The sequence below is a fragment of the Chamaea fasciata genome, unplaced genomic scaffold (assembly GCF_029207755.1).
Source record: "Chamaea fasciata isolate MVZ Bird 193981 ecotype frontalis unplaced genomic scaffold, bChaFas1.0.hap1 SCAF_1, whole genome shotgun sequence".
Classification (NCBI taxonomy): domain Eukaryota; kingdom Metazoa; phylum Chordata; class Aves; order Passeriformes; family Sylviidae; genus Chamaea; species Chamaea fasciata.
This window is the reverse complement of record NW_027094086.1, coordinates 41,558,107-41,575,269: the sequence shown is the minus strand read 5'-3', so window position 1 is coordinate 41,575,269 and position 17,163 is coordinate 41,558,107. Positions and strand designations below refer to the sequence as shown.

The 17,163-nt window shown below is 41.6% G+C and overlaps 1 protein-coding gene across 5 annotated transcripts in view; it reads left to right on the top strand.

Moving 5' to 3' along the window:
• Positions 1-1,895: 1,895 nt before the first annotated feature.
• SNTG1 (syntrophin gamma 1) overlaps positions 1,896-17,163 on the top strand; it is a 324,290-nt gene continuing 309,022 nt past the window's right edge. For 3 of the 5 annotated variants that reach the window (XM_066181512.1, XM_066181540.1, XM_066181559.1), the window contains exon 1: positions 1,896-2,219. The gene's annotated coding sequence lies outside the window, so the exon portion shown is untranslated. Of the gene's footprint in view, positions 2,220-7,980; positions 9,114-10,393; positions 10,602-14,488; positions 14,786-17,163 lie in introns of those variants that run through there. The other 2 variants (XM_066181531.1, XM_066181522.1) reach the window with 2 other exon arrangements.

Here is a 17,163-nt window from a genome sequence, read left to right as displayed (position 1 = left end):
GAGAAATGAAGTACAAATCTCTTCAATTAGCCATGAAACTTATCACTGCATTTTCTAATGCATTTATCAACCCAACAGTTAACTTTATTCTTTAGAGCAACTCCCTTAGCTTTGAATTTAGCTTGCATGAAGCTGTCTTTTTAAATTCTTTCCCCCCTCAATAGCTCACTGCACATTATTGAAAGGAACATTTATAAAAGGAATGCATAAGGAACAGAAACTTTTTTGTGCCACCTTGGTTGAAGAAAAGTCTTAACTGTAAAATGCCCATGAAAACCACTTTTCACTACAAGAAGCCTAAAGAAATTGAAGGGGAAAAGGCTGCCGGAGGAGCTACAGTAAAGCAAAGCTCAATTTCCTTTTAGCGGACTTTTAATTGTGACCACCCTCCCTGACTTCCTCAGCCTAACTGCAGAGAAACATTCCCAAGAGCTGGAAGGGGCCCCAGAGGATGCGGGTGAGACCACTGCTGCTCCCCTCGCTCCCTGTTTAGCAAAAGCCGCACGACGCCCGGGCTCTCCCCCACACCAAGGAGGCGCAGGGACTCCGCGGGATTCCCTCCCCGCAGCTCTCGGCTGCCGAGCCCGGCTGCCGGCATCGCCGCGGAGAGCCCGCGGGCAGCGCAGGGACCGCGGTGCCGAGGGGCGGCTCCCCTCGGGCTCTCTCCTGCTGCTTTTTCCCGCCGCGTTGATTCTCCTCCTGCCTTCGCCACGGCAGGTCGAATTCTGGCGGCCCCGTCCGCGGGGAGATGCGGCTTCCCCGCGGCGGCCGCCCGTGCGTATGGGGGTGTGTTCGTACATGTACATACATATATATATATGTATAATATATATGGGTGTGCCTGCGTGCGTGACTGATAGCTGCGTTAGAGCGTGTCATTGCAGCGCTGTCCGACGGGGAGGGCCGTGCCTGCGGGCAATCTCCCGCAGGGCGCCGTGTGCGCTGCTGGAAGCACGAGCGTGCGGAACAGGAGGCGAGGATCACGTAGGGCTTTCGGGAGGCACAGGGCAGCTTGTCCCTCACTCCTTTTGCTCCCTTTGGGGCCCCTCCTTGTCCGAGGCAGCCCGGAAGAGCGGCACTGGCTGTCTGGCGGTGGGCGCCGCAGAGCCGCGCTCCGGGATAGAGGCTGGGAGACGGGGCGGGGAGAAGGCAGCGCTGCTGCCGCGCCAAGCCAGCCAGGCAAAGTGATAGAAAAGGCACCAAATTTCTTCCCTACGTGGGGGAATCGATGGACGTTCCCTCTGGCGAGCGGCCAGCCGAAACCCATTCACACAGATGGCAGAAAGGGCAGCCCGGGCAGCTGAGCAAAAGCGGAGGCTCAGTGAGGCAGGAGGGGGGCGGATAACTTTCCTGCCGGGCACGGGGTGAGCGGCAGCCGCAGCTCCCTAGGAGCGGTGAGAGCTCCGCGTGCTCCGGGCGAGCGGGTTCTCCCGCATCCCGGGGAAACACCGCCTCCCCCGGGCGGTCCGGCAGCTCCGGCGCCGCACCCGGGACCGCGCTGTTCTTACGCTGTCCCTGCACGCCGCGGGTCGCGCTCACCCGGTGGTCCCAGCTCACCCTCCCGCTGCCCGTGGGAAGCGGCTCACGCCTCGCCGCCCGCTCGCCCCTCTCCGGCACGGGGGCCGGCCCGGGGGAGGGCTGCGCGTCACCGGATCTGGTGGCGCCGGCAGCGGGGCGGCGTTACGGAGCGCCCCGGGAGCGGCGGAGGGGCGGGCGGGGGTCCCGGGCGGGGCCGGCATCGCCGCGCCTGGCTGCGGCCGCGGTGGCGGCGCCGCGCCGCCTCGCCTCCCCTCGCCTCGCCGCGCCTCGCCTGGCCGCTCGCCGCCGCGGAGGGGCGGCGCTGCTCCCTGCACGCCCCCGCCCGGCGCCCCCGCTCCGTCTCCGGGAAGGGCGCGGGGAGCCCCACGCTCCCCCTCAGCGCGGCGGGGGAGTCCGAACCGGCGGCGGCGGCGACCGGGGTGTGATGCCGTGTTAGCCGGCGGCCCGCCCCGAGGTAGCGCCGGCGGGAAGGAGCGCGAGTTGCCCAGGCTGTGGCTGACACCATGGGCACCGGGCGGGGGGGCGAGGCGGCCGGGCTCCCTGCGCTCCTCGGCTGAGCCCGGGGATGTGCCGGCGCCCGGAGGAATTATTTTGGAACTAGCACGGAGCGGTGGGAGGAGGACGAGTGGCACAGCGTTTCATAGCTGCGAGGAGGTCGTCCGGCGGTGCTGTATAGACAAGTAAGCGCTTGCTTCCTTTTCGCTGCGTTCTCTCCGTCTCGAGTGACTTTTTTTTTTTTTTTTTTTTTTTTTTTAGCTGCAGGTCGCTTGCCCCCGGTTCGGAGGCAGGATGGTCTGCGGCGCCAGCAGCAATTCTCGGGGGTTAAGGTGTGGGGGATTGGTGGCCGGGATTGCAGGGGAGCCCCGCTCTAACTCCGCCGGAGTCCGCCGCGGACATCCCGCTGGTGCGGTGCTCCGGTGCATAGCCGGGAAGGGAGCTCCGTGTCCCAGCGCTTCCCACTTTTGCAACTATAAGAGATGATGCCTTCTTATTGGCATTCCATAATGAAAAATGCCTTATCCTCTTTGCTGAGCTGTAACTAAATTTTAGGACTCCCTTAATTGCTTGCCATCAGTGCTTCTTGTGGGAAAGAGGCAAGATGCGTGTTAGCCTTTCATACGCACTTACTGGATTCAGTTAGTGAACTCAGAATTTTGATTTTTACGCCCTTAACTTTCTTGTGCCCTGCCTGGTGTTTTTTCTTTGAGATGCTCTTGCTGTGAGGTTATGGTTTGTCCAGCCTTGTTTGTTTGCTTTTAGCCTGTGGATATTTTTTGCTATACTTGACATGGCAATGAGACGAAAAGTTGACTCTAATTTGTTTTAGTATATGGAGGACAGGTTGCAGGCAGGGGACTAATTCTGCTCTCAGAGGAACTCCACTTCAAAGGAAGAGGCCCATGGGGCTGTGATCTTCAGCTGAAAACTCGGAGAGCTCAGAGCAGACCTGTCACACTGCAAAGAACGAGTTCTGCTCACCTTTCAGAAGCGATAGCGTTTTAGCTAAGCTGCCTGCCTTCCCCTACCTGTGAAAAGACTCTGAAATGTAGGGAAATAGAGATGTGAATTCTAGGCAGGTTTGGGAGAAGGCAGAACTTTTAGACACTGTTTAATTAAAGTTTGCTCTTACTGATTCCCTGTGTCTTCTCTATGAGCCTGAAAACTGCAATCTGTTACAGTGACCTTGGTGCATGTTGTGTTCTAACACGAAAGCAACATAGAATAAAAGTATTTACACAGATTTACAGCTAAGGTCTGATGTTCCACTAGGAGCTCAGTCAGTTTCAGTGAATGTGGTAATTTCAGCAGGGGCACTGGGCATTCTATATGTGTAGGAAATAACTTGGTAAAATAACTTGGTAATAGTGATGAAAGTAGACGTTGCAGTGTTGGAAACATGTTTCTGCAGAAATGCCACTGTGTGTGAAATGTCTGTTGAGTTTTGGATATTTCATTTTCTAATCAGTGAGATCTGTACTGAAGGGAGTGTGTGGGTGTGTGTGGCAATCTCAAGGCTTCCCAGGTTAATGCACTTTTAGTTGTCAGCAGCAAGAGATCTTTTTATGCACTGAAATACACATTTTTATGAAGATGCAAGATTGACATGATAAGATTAAAACGTGTTGGGATGTCAGTAAGGTGAATCTGTAACTAACTCAAGTTTATAGCTGAAAGATAAACTAACCCTTTCCCGTCATGGTGGAAAGTAAACTGGCTGAAGGGAGTGTCATTTGTTCCAGTGCAGTTTATGGATAATGTTCCTATAGTTTATTCGTATTTCCATCTCTCTGACGATGCTGTGAAACACAATTAGAATAACTGTTGCCAGACAGTGGGATGCAAACCTGTCCGTTACTTTAAAAACTCTGCTTATTCTGCCTCATATCAAAAAAAGTATAGCTTTTGCCTAAATCTGCCTGTGGTTCTATCGTAGTAATTCCTTCCTCTGTTGCAGTGTGGCAGGCTTTCACTAGGCATGTGCAAGGGAGAACATGAAACACTGAAGCATGCACTGATCTGGAATTCATTTGGGCTATGTATTACATTCGAGGTTTCCACAATTAGCATAAGTAAGTGCTTATGCCTGATTATATGAATAAACGGGTTTTAAAAAGTTGTATTAGCTTTGTCACTTCTGATGCATATTGCAGACCCCTCTTCTTCCTCTTTAGTCCTTCAAACTAATCTAATGCTATACTCATTCTTTGCCTGGAGAGGAAGAAAACATAATTTAATAACTTATCATTTGGCTTTTGCAGTGTCTTGTCCCATAGCTATGAGATAATCTAATGAAGGTCTCCATCACTGAATTAAAGAACATTGTGCTCTTGACTTTCACTTACAGTCAGATTTTCCTTCTTTTACTTGGCTAAAGAACAGAGTTCTCACAAGGTCTGATAAAAAATGTTGCTCTTTCTGTTAGAAATTCGAAAAGAAAGGGGAGGGTAAGACTTGAGGTCTTTAAAGACATCATTAAAAACATTGATTAAGATATTAATCAACCTCCTTTGCCTTCGCACATTTTCTTTATCTTTTACTTGGTAATTGTCAGAAAGCCTTCCTGCGTATTGATACTTTATTTTACGATGTATGTAGTCCTTAATTTTAAAAATTCAGGACTGGCCATCACACACTTCACTATAAGGCTCTTCTAGAATCTCGTTTAATGTTCTGTACTCCACTTGGCTTGTATCCTTTGAATTGGAGATTTCCAAAGTGCACCATATTCAACTTTATAGAATGCATTTTTGTTTTAATTTTATGTAAATCTCTTTACTAGAGAAGATTTTTGATCTTGATTCAGAAATTTCAGGGCAATCTCAGAAGTTATTTTTCTTTACTCTTTTTTCATGTTTGCTCAGTCATGCTTTTTGGTTTTTTGGGCATAGCTTTAATGAACTAACAGAAAGACCTATAAGCAAAATTAAAAACACCAACAATAAAATGTGATTTTTTTCTAGTCAGCCCAACCCAGTTGAGTGTGTAATTTCTATTTATTCATCTTAGATTGAATATTAAGACAAACAAACAAGAGCTGTAGTCTGCTCTCTGTTCTTCCCTCTGAAGTGCTCAAGTAACTACCATTTCTTCATTCTTGTAACTTAGCACTGGTTCTTGTGCCTGATCTGTCAGTATTTCTTTCTGATAGTCATCACCAGCTCTGCTTGCATTCATTGTTAAAAAGCTAAAGAGTTGCTGTGAATGATAAGAAACATCAAATGGATTTAATGGGTCATGTTTCTTGGCCCTATACGTGGCTGTGCTTTCAGTCCAGGTTTGCAGGGAGAGGCCTGAATGTGGTTGGGTTGAATCCCAGTATGAGTCTGCTACATCAACATGTACCTCCGGCAGTATGCTGTGACACTGGCTCAGCATGATTACACAGACAGACTTCTGTATTTGCTCAGTTCTATACGCCATAACTGGAAGAGTCAGAAAGCCTTACTGTTGTTGTGGCCAGCTGAGATTTTCTGCATTCCTGATGCAGATCAGAGGAAAGAGAGAAAGCATACATTAAAAAAACCCCAAAACCCAGAACTCAAAACAGGTCATGTCTCAAAGATAAAGATGTAATCAACACCAGGGAATGCAGTGGAGACACATCCAGGGAAATTCACACATAAATTTAATTATCCAAGGAAGGAATTATTATTCATCTTTAGGGATTGATTTAGTAGGTGATGAGTCTACCCCTTATGAAGAAGAGGAGCTATGTAATACGGAAACAAAGGTTTTTTTCCATTGCACACTTCAATTGTGGCTGTCACTGTTGTTTGGGACTCTAAGCCTTATCTTCAGTAATTAGCTCGAATTGGACAAAAGAGGTGGAATTCTCTGTTGCATGATGAATCTGGTGCTGCAGCAGCCAAGGGCTGGGTTGTTTCCTGGGAACTTGCTCTCTTCAGTTTATTAAAGTAATGAGTAGAGGCAAACTAATCAAGAAGAGTGTTTGGGATGAGATTAATTTTATGATTTGTTCCTGGTTTATTTTGGATAATGTTGGGCAAAACCATAAAAGTTCTTCACTGTGATACTTATGTGAGAGTAGCAATAGTTTTGAATGACATATATAAATATATGCAATATATTTGGGATTAAGGTTTTGTACATGAAGCCAGAACATGGATAAACAATAACTACTGGACACAGTTTGCTGTGCCACTCAGGCACTTCAGAGATAAGGGATGGATGGTTTATGAAAGGCTATGCTGTATGTTCCACTGTGAAAAGCAGGAGGTCCTCCATGCCTGGAACTGAGCACAGCAGAAACAGTTGTGCCCTGGGGGTGGCAGTGGATTTTCCCAGTGTGGAATAAAACTTGGAGTAGAGCGAAAATCCCACACTGGTGCACACAGGATACTTTTCAACAGCCACTGAAATCCCTGTGTAAGATGTGGTTGATGTGAAGGCACTGGTACTTTATTGCTTTAATACTGATGTGGATACTGACTCTGTAAAAGAACTCATGACTTCAGGGGTGCTGTGGGTGCAAATGATTGAGTGCTGAATTCCACAGGTGGTTATCATCTGGAATAGAGGTGAATTTTTAATTTTTTTGCCATTAAGTTTGTTCCTTGCTCTTAGATTTGGATGTTCATTCCTTGGTTGGTTAAGATTTTAAAAGTGTGCATTTAAAGCTGATAAACCTGAAGTACTTCTGAAGTTTTCATTGCTTTGAGCTGCTGAGATAATACCAAAGGAGGAGCAATTTATTAATCAGATTATTCGGAAGTTTGGCTTTATTTTATGTTTTGTTCATTCTCAATGTGTTTTTTCAAGTAGTGAACAGTGTACTTGGTTTCATGTTGAAGATGTTAGAAATGGCATTTAAAGTAAATTTTTTATTGCTTTTGGTCAAATTATACAAATAGACTCTGATTTAGGTGTGAATAAAAGCTGTTTGAGTAAAACAAAACGCATGCTTTTTCCCCTCCACATTTTTATATTAAATTTATTTTAAAAAAGCTTACCAGAAAGTGAGAATGGGAGTGCTGTTTATGCCATTCATATTTCTTCTGCTTTCTGTCAAAAACTAAAGGGAATTTCATCGTCTTATACAAATGACAGACTATCATGAATGATAGTAATCATATCTTTTCATTCTTTCTTGGTGTAAGGACTATTTTGCTATTTTTATTGAATTTAGTGTAAAAAGTCATTGATTTCAACAAGTATAATATTAAAAACTTAGGAATATTTAATTTTTTTAAAAAATTTTGATATTCGTACCTAATGTAGCTATTACTATTTGCCTTAATATAAAGCACTGATTCTTAATTACAGAATTGTTTCTGAAATGCTTTGCTGTTTTACATTTGCCATGCTAAATGTATCTTCATTCATAATTATGTGAGATAGCTTTTTCTACTTTCTCTATATGCCAAAATGTTTTGATTGACTCTTTTAGCAGTTCTGAATTATGAACCGTATGCTTCAGCTTCAAGAACAAAAATGGACATTGATTTTCTTTGACTTGCTTTTGACCCCTAAAGAAGTAAAGTCATTAGAATTATGCTTGAGAGAGCTTTACTCTCTCTCCTATCATTTTATATATATTATAAACAGTCTTTGGGAACTAATCTATGCTAACTATGCTAATCACGTTTTTTTCAAGTGAAAAAGGAGGGGAAGATCATCAGCTCTACAGTTGTCTTGCAGCTCTAAGTTTCATCACTCACAGCTGTCTGCCTGTATCTATTGCCAGTTGGTATTGCAGCTGTATGTCCCTGAATGTAGCAGAATTCAAAAACAGTTCTTCTCACAGCTGTTTAATTGGTTATTAAATGGCAAACATTTATGTGAAGTGTAACAGTTTGGTCAGTGCAATGCAGTTGAATTCAAGTAACAAAACACGCACTGATGCCTGTGTAGAGTTCCTCACTGAAGACAGGTTTTGAGTAAAAGTCAGCATCAGGTCTGTGTCTCTACAGGTTTTAATGTCTGGAGTGCCTTTGTTCTCGTTCTGTGAGTTACGTGTTTTACTTTTTTATGAAACAGCTTTATGGACACAGAATGCAAAGGTAAAAGGTAAAAGATAAAAAACGTAAAACACAGAAGTAGTCTTTTCAAAGTCAGCTGGAGAAATGGATGCAACAACAAATTGGGTTTACTGTGCCGAGGAGTTGGCATGGTTGGCACATTATGAATGGGGCAAGATAGGGCCCTTCCAGGAGTGCAGCTCCTGGCAGGGCTCCCTGTCCCTAAACTAACCAACTCTATTAGCCTAAGTGCAAAAATAGCCACTCTGCTGGTTTTTCAACTTTTTCTTCTGTGTCAAATACAGTGACATTCATGAAGGAGTTTTATTGGAGGGAGAATACTGCAACTGTGCTAGAGGCGTTTCCGAGCAAAGTGTATAGAAATCATGACAGCATCTGATGATGATCCCCTCTCATTTTATTTAAACTCACTGAGATAAGAAAGGACCTTCCTGGATAATTGAATGCACAAGGAGATAATTTCTTTCTGCACTGTATCATTAGTCTTTCAACTAGTTAATTCATAAGCATTTGTAGCAATAGTTCATCATATGCTTCTTTTCGCAACTGTCCTGGGGTGACATTGTGAGGTTTGTATCCCCAATTGTCTGTTGGGTCTGGGAGCAGGGGGAAGGGAGAGGCGCGCGGTTTGTTTTCAGAAACTTTCCTCCCCCGGCTGGCCTTGACAGTCGGGATTCAGCAACACACAGCGAGGGACGGAGAGATCTTTTTTTTCCTTCGTGTTTTTTTTTTTTTTTTTTTCTCTCTCAGTAGTTAGTTAGTTAGTTAGTGAGTAGCTAGCAGAGGGGAGAAGCTTCGTTTTTTTTCCTTCCCCTCCTGTTTTTTTCCCTTTTTTTTTCTTTCCTTTTTTTTTAATTTTTTTTTTTCGCCTTCCCTTGGAACTGTTACAATCTCTCTGGACTGAGGATACGGGGGAGTACCGTGGGGACTCGCACCTGGAACCCACCAAGATTCCATCCTGCGCAGCAACGTTTCCCAGCACCAGAGGGACTGAGACAGAGCAACCACCTCCAGGAAGGACTTCTTTTCCAAATCTGTCATCTCTCCAGAGCTGCACGAAGTTTTTGTCATCGGGTATTGTCCAATTTATTGTGCTGGGGAGTGCTTTGCCTTTTTAATAAACAGGGTTCTTTCCACTTCTCTCTGAGAAGTTTTTTTTTTTCCCCCTAACCGACTGGGGGAGGGGAGAGAGGGCCCCTTAGGAGGTTTCCTCCCAAAAATCTGCTTTAAACGTTTAACAACAACTTACTGTCTTACGCGGTTGGGATGTTGTCTGGGCTGGTTCCTTGTCTTAATTAAAATTGCTTAGATTTCAGTTTATAAATCTGTTTTATTCATCATCTTTCCTTTGCACTACATTAAATAACTTACTTAACCTCCAAAGGGAGAGCTGATCTTACTTATCAGTGATTATATATTGTATTATTCTCCATGTTTTCAATGCTATTTATGTTTGCAAAGTTTTCATGTTAATTTAGAAAAACCCTAAACCTTCTGATTTTTGGTAGGTGGATCAGAGTATTCATTGCATGCTTTGATTAATGGAGAACTCCAGTTGTTAACAGTGATTTGATATTGCCATTTGTCAGTACACTCCTGTACAACATCCCCTTTCATGTATATCTTACTGCCTTTTTTAACATCTTCATGATGCTACAATACTTATTACTGAAATGAAAATCTGAAGGTTAATCTCAAGCATTTTTCCCTCAGGTGATACATCTTATACCCAGCCACATTAAATGTTTTCTCAGGTCTAAGATTCTGTATTTTTTTGTGCTGTGCTTCCGTGTGTCTATGTGTAACTCTTTATTGAGATTAATACATAATTCTTTATAAACCCTGTGTTTACAGCACTGAGTCCATGACTTTTTCCTCTTTGAAATGAGACTTGATTTTTGGTTTTACTGTTAACTTCTCGCTGTTATATATTAGCTGTATTTGTCTAACTGCAGCAAAGGCATTTTTTTGGGAAAAAAAACCCCAACATTTTGGGAAATGAAAAGTGAAGTATTTAGGCATCAGTTGTCTTTTGGAAAATTACCAGAACATTATCCATCATCTTTCTTTTAGTCTAAAGAGTATGAAAAGACATAACATTTCCCCTGCTAGTTAGTGCATGATAGTACTGACCACTATGTGTATACACCTGTATGCCTTCTCTGCAGGTTTTTGATGGTTGTGGAACTGTGAGCCTGAGATCACAAGTAGCTGGGGTCATAAAGGTCTAGCCAGACTGCATGAAAGAAGGCAGTAAAATATAGTGGGTTTGCTTTTTCATTCTTTATGGTGTGATAGAAAGAGGATATATATGACCCTTGAAAAGAGGAAAAGGTGAATCGTTGTATTTCTAGACAAAGCACAGAGAGAACTGCAAGAAGAACAGATGCAGGATATTTGATGAGAGAGCTTCTGCCTGTGTTTTTGAGGGGAAAGAAACAGGTGCTTTCCAAGACTGCAATTGTTCAGTAATCTTCAGAATTGCATCCTTGAAATACAGACCTGCTGCTTGTGAAGAGTTCTGCCAGAAAAGTATTCCCTTTCCATATGGGAAATGTCTGGGTAAGGCTGTTGTTTGTGTCATTGTTCTCCAAAATTCCATGAATTCCCCATATTTAAGGCAGGAACTCATGTACAAGAGTTGCACCCTTAGATGGACTAATTCCTTTTTCAGGTACATCTGTGGATGTAGTCAAGAAGCTCTGTTTTTTTGGGCTGTCTGAGGCTGGCCTCAAAGTGCACAAGAATCAACAAGGAAATACGTGAACATACATGTAGCTCTGTCTTAAGATGAATTCTGCCATATATTTGGCTTCCTATACATGCCTGTTTTTAAAATAGACTCTCTAGTATTCAGAAGTCAATGGAGACTATATGGAGTTACGAACCTCATTTCACAATTCTAATTTCTGTAGGAATATTGTCTGGGCACCTTACTTTCCAGCGAATAGACCTGGAAAAAACAGCTGGAAGCACCTCTAGGGGCGACTCTAAAAATATGAGATTTTGTGCCTTCTAAATTCTAATTCTGCTTCACATAAAGTAGACGAGAAGGAGACTGCTTTCATGGATCAAGTGTCAATATTACTTGAGTTACAAAGCAATACAGCAACTTACCTTATATTCCTCATTTTATGGCAGCAGAATTGTCTTTTTTTGATGGCAAGAAGTATCTTAGATCTTCCTATGTATAATATCTCTTCCTGGAGGCATTTAAAGTGCTGAAAAGAACCTCTGCACAAAAGCTTGCAAAACAGTGAAGTACTTTGAAGTTCTGCAGTTATGGCTAAATGTCACTTTTTGCAGGTTTATGACATGTAAGTAGCTGGAGATACTACTGTGGGAAAAGCTAGTCCTTCATTTTTAAAGAATACACCTCATATTAGTGAACTATATTCATGAGTGTATAAACTGTCCTGTTATGTGTTGGAAACCTGTGGTCAAGATGCATCTGTTTCTCAAAGCTTTTTGTTAGCTTAAAAAGAAGGTCAAATTACATAAATGCCATCTTTTATTTGAAAGATTTTCTTACTACCATACATCTGAAATACATTTGTATTTAGAAAACATGATAAACAACCTGAAAACATCCTTTTAAATACCACAGCGTAATGCTAGACATCAAAATTATGGTCTCTAATACTGGCTGTTGTTTTCACAGTACTGGGGCCCATTCGGGTTGAAGATTAAGGACAGTGTTTGACTTTTTAGTTTCAGACTATGCAGACTTATTCAGCACAGTGAGTGCTCTAGATTGGGAATAACTCTATGTACCAATAGCATATATCTAGGCAGCCTTCAGTTTAGGATGAAGGTTCCTCTAAAGTCTGCAAAACAAGTCTTCAGAATGATGTGTAAAACTTTAAAATAATTGGAAGTGAAATCCATGAAGCAGTAATTTATAAGACTAACTTGGTGTGTTACATGCAGCAGGTATCTAAAGTGAAAGGAAACTGCTGCTTACAGTCTGAAGGTTTCTGGAGATACTGTTCCTCACAATCTGTAGCTGCTGGAAACAAGACCCTGTATGTTGTTCTCTGTTTAGAGAAATTTTTCTTGGAGAAATACTCATGGCAGCTGTATTGCTGATTTCCATAGCAGCCTGCCTACAGTTACTTGTAAGAAGAGTGCAGGTGCTTTGCAAGAGCAGGACAGGCATGATATGTTTCTGAGTCAGCTCCTTCCTCAGCCCTGGGGAGGATGTTCTTCCACCCCATGCTCGGTTTTCATCAGTCTGGGAAGCTCTTGATTCACTGAAATACTCAAGGCAGCTTTTGAAGTGTGAAATTACTTGTATGATGAGCCCTTCTGTCTGAGTAGCTACCCAGTGTGTAAGGCCTCACTGAAGTGCTTCTGTTAAAAGCTTGGACACAATATTTCTGCTACAGGTCAGTGAACATGTTGCAGGTGGTTGCTTGTGGCAAACCCCACAACTGCGGCAGGTGTTCTGCCCAGAAAAGCTTGGGCTCTCTTTATCCTCGCAGCCATTACTGATGTCTCTTCCTGTCTCCCATGTTTCATGTTGTAGCCTGTCATGTCAGTTGCTCCAGTGTTTGCAATCCATCAGCACTAGGAAGGCTGTGCATTAGCTTTTTCCTGGCCATCTTGATTGGTATCTTGCAGGACAGTATGTGATCAGTCGTGGTTATTTATGAGATTCATAGTTCTAAGACTTACTTTCGGGAAGCCTGTGAGATCTTCAACATAATAATCCTGTAATGGTGTGATACAGTGATATGAAAGTGCGTCATTCAGGGAAGAGGTGGTATGTGGGGAATTTTCTTTGTAGTTTATATGTACAGCAATGAGGCATATATGGCACCTCTTTGAGATAAAAGTGGATCATGATAGGAGTGACATGATAGAAAAGACTTACCAGCTCATCTGTAAAAATTCAGGAATAACACTTGTTTCTATTTCTGGTTAGTGATACATACGTACAGAGAATATATTTCTTCTGAATAGCCATAAGGCATGATTTTTGCTTTTCAGCCAGTTTTTCCCTGAAGAGGAGACAAAATTGGTAATTTGAAAACAGCTCATCCTGATAGTTCTGAGAATGGTCCCTAGTTAGTGCTTTACACTTATGATTTCCCCCCCACAGTATTTCTGTTGTATCCTTAGTGGCTTCCAGCTTAGACAGTGTCTATCTTACACATTTTAGTGTGCATATATGTGTTCAGAGTAGATAAAAGTCTGTAGCAGATAAATATCAAATACATGTCAAATATGATATACTCTGTGCTTTTCAGCCTTGATAGCACTGGAATTTGGAAATTTGTAATAAAGCCATCTTTGATCATGAGAACAGCAACATTACATGGCTGGATGTTCTTGTGGCTTCTATTACACCTATGTAAAGTAGAGAGTAGCCTGTGCTTGTACAGGGATTGACCTTTCAGATAATCTTTCTCAGTCTACATACCCTTCTCAAATCTATTCAGAAGTACAAGTGAGGATCATCTTCTTGGCCTGTTAAATCTTCTCTTTACATGCCTCTGCTGGTTCTTCCTCCCTCACATCAAACTGAACCAATCTTTTGTTTTCAAGGGTTTTGTTTAGTAAAGCCAAGCATTAGGGGCTGTATTTAGCAGCTTACTGAGGTTTTTGTTCTTACCACAGGTCCCTCACTGTCTGAATTGCCTGAATTTCCACAATACATGTTTTTCTATCTCTTATAAAAGTAAAAATGCTCTACTTGAAACAGCCTTTGTAGCTTCATAAAGGCACTGCTGCCTTTATAACATTCGGTTGTCATCTTAGCTTCTACAAGGATGCTTGCAGGGAGTTTCTATCTGGAACTGATTTCAAGCCTAAATAAGAAGTTTTTTTCCAGTGGATCATTTTCAATAGTTTTGTAGGAATAGCTTTATGTAATTCAGTGAGATCTTAATGCCTATTTCTTTTAATAATGGAAATTCCTTTTTTCACATTTTTGTCCTGTTAATCCAATAATAGTATCTACTGTTTATATACTGCTGTGTATTAATATATTCTGGCTCAGGGCATGAAAGTAGTGTTTCTTGTTTCAACAACTACACTTGACTAATTAATTTTAAACTATTTAATGTACATTTCTATGGTGAAATTGCAGATACTTGATGTGAATGTTTTTAGACATCTGCCTTTAGGCAGTACATGACAGACAAGGGCAGATTACCTGGAAATTTACTTTCAGTTTGATAAGACATCCCTGTTTTTTTATGGAGGAATCTTCAGCATTTGGCATCAGTTGTGCCAGTGATAGGTGTTAAATTCCTTGGACTTTGATCTGTTTCCATTTGTTCAGCAACAGAAAAAATTCTAAGTGTCAAGAGTTTAGTTTAAAAATACAGGAAAATGATTTAAGAATGAACAGCCTGATCAAGAGAAATTACACGTTAGTTTGAATGTTCAGTGAATTAAAAAACGCAGTAAATAGTAAAGAGTCGTCTTGGTCTTGAATCCAGGCTGTGAAGATGTGAAGTGTAGGAAGACCCAAAAAGAAGACATGGATTCTGGTGTTCACTGGTTCCTCTCAGAGTCGCCATCATGCTCATGAAATGTTTGAGTGGGCAATGAGCATTCCAACAAGAAGGGAGCGCTGGATGACTGCACAGCTGACCTGCCACCTCCATGGAAAACAGAGTTTGGTCTTTTGTTATACTCCATACTCTCTTCCTCAGAGGTTGCAGCCCAATAATAACATAGCAACCACCTGTACTACTGGAAGAAAGGAGTGGTGAACCTGTTTTAACTAAAGAGAGGTGAGTGGGTGTGGTTTGTAGACTGGTCAGAAGCTGTGTGAACAACTGGTTGTTAAACCGGTCTATTACAATTTTTTTCAGTTTATCTTATCTATACTGTAGAATTTTACCTCACGCTTTTCTCTGTGTAATATTTATGTCACTGAAGTTTAGGAAAATTTCAAAACTGTAAGTTTTAATTTAAACCTACTTTTTTCAGTTTGGCAATGCCAATTGTATGGAATAGAGCAGGGTCTCAACAGTGAACTGGAACTCTGAATTGGATTTACTCTGCGATTATCACATAGACTTGTGCACATTGCATAAATTTCTTTTGGTTCATTTATCTCACTTAGCTTAAATTCACACTTTGTGCACACATGGTTAGTACTTTGAGACTTCATTAATGAATGATTACATAAAGGTTTATTTCCAGTTGTTAGAGACAGTGGATGCATATAGTGTGTTAGATATTGATTTAAATGTGGTTTTGGTTTCTCAAAAATGTTTTTCATGATCTCATAGCAAATTACTGTATACTTGGTCACTGCTTTCTCTGATGTATTACTTTTTGGAGTAACATTACGCAAACCTGTAAGATAATTTGATTTGTCATAGAAGCCTTTAAAATGGATTTGCCTAAATCTATTCTTGACATCAATCAAATTTATTATAAAGTCATATTTTCTCATTTAACAGTCTCTGTCTTAACTAATACATTGTAAGCAAGAACACTTGGAAGTCTTAAAATTCATGTAGTATAATAAACACGAAGGGATCTCTCTGCAACCATTCTGTCTGTGAATAATGCCACAACTGCTAAATAAGTGTTTTATTTTCTGCTACAGCACTGTAAAAGGAAATAGTGGGTAATTATTTAGAGAGCTATAAGTTCCCTAAATAAATTGCATTTTTGTTTGTATTTAAAAAAAACAGCTGAACAGATGGGAAAGTAGCCCATGCTGCTTCTAAAATTCTGACTTAAAAAAAAATCTTTTCCTACATTATTATTTAATTTCAAAACTGCTGTGTGGGCAAATGGTCAAATCTGTATATGAATTTGTTACGATATTAAATTTTTCCTGTTATCAAAATAATTAAAATAAAACTGAAATACAGGTATATTTTGAATGGAAGTGGAAAGATAACCTAATTTGAAGGCAGCTAGAACACACTGTCAAACCAGTTATTAATATTCGCTTTAGGATGACTTCACCATCTTACTAAATACTCATATTCTGGCAAGGCCTCTAATGTATGAGGCATGTGCATGTAGAATAAATGGAAAGTACTGAGTAAATAGCATAATAGTAACAGTCTAAGTTATCCCTTTGAAGTAGAGAGAGAAGAAATGCCCGTATTGACTCTGTCTGTCCCACAGCAACTCGACAGCTACTCATTCTGTAAGATGAATCAGCAAGCAAGTGTATTAATTGCTGATATGAGACATTAAACCACTTACAATTTATGTTTTGCTATCCTAGTAGTCAACAGATGCCCGTTTGGAAAGATTTGTCTCTGAGGTAGTAGGCTATCTATCAAGAATGAAAGCTCACTTCCCTGGTGGATGTGTTAATTGCCAGTTGGATTCATAATGGAAACTGTTACCCAGCTATGTGTTTGCACAAAACTTTTAGGAGCTTTCATTGTCAGTTCAGCTCTTTGTATGACACATTTTGCTGCAATTGAGTATGGGGAAGAGATGTAAAACCTTCAGACATGCAAGTGTTGCCCCCCTTTCACCTTTGTGTGGGGATATATGATCAGCATGATAGCAGAAACTTCATTTTCCTAGGCAGTCTAATTAAAAACCAATCACCTCTATGCCAACATCTTCTTTGGTTTTCTGTTACTCTCTGGATGCTTGGCCTACTGTGTTGTATTTCAGAATACAATAATGTGTTTATAGAAAATGTATTGTGAGTCCTAGTTAAAGCTTATTTTGGCCACATTGGTAATTATGATACAACTGGGAGAGGCAGTTCATTAACATAGATATGGCTGTGAGACATAGGCTTCCATTAATTTGTCTGAGTACCTTTTAAATTATGGCTGGGGGACTGTGAAATTTACTTTAGTGTTCAACAAATGGGCTAAGAGAAACAGTGATCAGTAGCAGAAGGCATTTTGCAAAGAAACTGGATGGATGGATGAAAGGCTTTTGCTGCACAGTTCCAGGCTCTGCAGTTCATCATTATTCAATCACAAAGATTAAAGCAAATTAGAGCTTAGAAACTATGAACCAAGAACTGCCTGACAAAATATCCAAAGTCACAGGGGAGCCCTACAAACTGATTCAAATGCACAGGGATAAATTCCAAAACCCCAATTTGTGTTTAAATATTTATTACCATTTTAACTTTTTATTTTCCTATGACATATGTCTCTTTCCCATGCCA